General features: G+C 44.7%; 1 protein-coding gene across 3 annotated transcripts in view; it reads left to right on the top strand.

The window, feature by feature from the left end:
- GORASP2 (golgi reassembly stacking protein 2) overlaps positions 1-1,750 on the top strand; it is a 39,275-nt gene that overhangs the window by 32,822 nt on the left and 4,703 nt on the right. The window lies entirely within an intron of this gene.

Consider the following 1,750-nt stretch of genomic DNA (forward strand, 5'->3'; position numbering starts at 1 on the left):
GCCCAGGCGGGTCTCGAACCCTTGGGCTCAGGCAATCTACTCACCTCAACCTCCCAAAGGCGCGGGATTACAGGCTGAGCCACCGAGCCCGGCTTCTTACTTGTTTTAGAATAAGCATGTTCCCGATGCCCTAAGACAGCTCTAATTTTAGGAGATAGTTGACCTCTGTCTTCAAGTCCCAGTTTCTTTTTGATATTTTAAACCTTCCCTCACCAGGCATGGTGGCTTACACCTATAATCCCAGCACTTTGGGAGGTGGAGGTGAGAGAATTGCCTGAGCCCAGGGTTTTGAGACCAGTCTGGGATTTGGCAAGACCTCATCTCTACAGTAAATCAAAAAATTAGCTGGATGTGATGGCACGCACCTGTAGTTCCAGCTACTTGGAAGGCTAAGGGGGAAGGATCACCCACCAGAGTCCAGCAGGTCGAGGCTGCAGTGGCCATGAACATGTCACTGCACTCCAGCCTGGGCGACAGAGTGAGATTCCAACTCAAAAAAAGAGAGAGACCCTGTCTCTACAATAAATAAAAAATAAATAAATAAATCTTCCCTCTTTACATTGTAGTTGCATTGTCTTTTAAGCACATGCACTGAGATCCCTGACTTATTATACTATAGAGAAATGGCTTATTGAATATTAAAGACAGAAATGTAATAAAGCAATAATTGCTCAAAAGAGACGGAAAGAAATTGACATTTTCACTTTTAGGTTAATCCGTATAAAAAGACTAAAATGTTCTAACATCATGATCCATGAGGAACAAGTTTTCACTGGACATTTATTTTTCCATCTTCACTTTTCAAAGTAGCCCAAACAGTAGCTAGGACTATAGGCATGTGCCATCATGCATGGCTAATTTATTTTTATTTTTCTGTAGCGATGAGGTCATGCTACATTCTCTAAGCTGGTCTCAAAATCCCGGGCTCAAGCAATCTTCTAACCTCAGCTCTCAAAGTGCTGGATTATAGGTGTGAGCCATCACGCAGTCCAAAGACAGTTTTCTTTGTTTTTTTTTAACTTTTAATTTTTTTTTTTTTTTGAGTTGGAGTCTCACTCTGTCACCCAGACTGGAGTGCAGTGGCCACTCCCGGCCACCGCAGCCTCAACCTGCTGGGCTCCGGCGATCCTTCCGCCTCAGCCTTCCGAGTAGCCGGAATTACAGGCAAGCGCTACCACGCCCGGCTGATTTTTTGATTTATTGTAGAGATGAGGTCTCGCCTGCCCAGGCGGGTCTCTAACCCGTGGGCTCAGGCAATCCACTCACCTCAGCCTCCCAAAGGCGCGGGATTACAGGCTGAGCCACCGAGCCCGGCACTTTTAATTTTTTTATTCTAAAAATGTGGGGTACAATTCAGAGTCAGGTATACAAATGTTCATTATGCAGTTACCCTTGTTGATGAGATGCAAAGACAGTTTTCTAATCCAGCCCTGCTTGGGTCAAATATAAACTTCTTGTCCAGTGAGCTTAGTTGGAGATGGGACTGCACCTAACCTCCTCAACCTCTTAGTGTAGGCTCTGATAGCAGCCTTTGTTATGCACTGAACAGAGCAGTGAGATCTGCTGCAAAGGTGGGGTTCACAGTCAGTGATGCAGCCAGAAATTGAGGCCTAATGAAGACCTGACTATGGTAGAAGAAGAGGCCTGAAGATGGTCCTAATACATAGTCTGTTCATTCTTTGTCAACTGAATTTTTATTTTTTTTATTTTTTTTGAGTTGGAGTCTCACTCTGTCGCCCAGACTGGAGTG

Source organism: Carlito syrichta, unplaced genomic scaffold, assembly GCF_000164805.1.
Source record: "Carlito syrichta isolate Samal-C Ts95f unplaced genomic scaffold, Tarsius_syrichta-2.0.1 Scaffold109683, whole genome shotgun sequence".
Classification (NCBI taxonomy): Eukaryota; Metazoa; Chordata; class Mammalia; order Primates; family Tarsiidae; genus Carlito; species Carlito syrichta.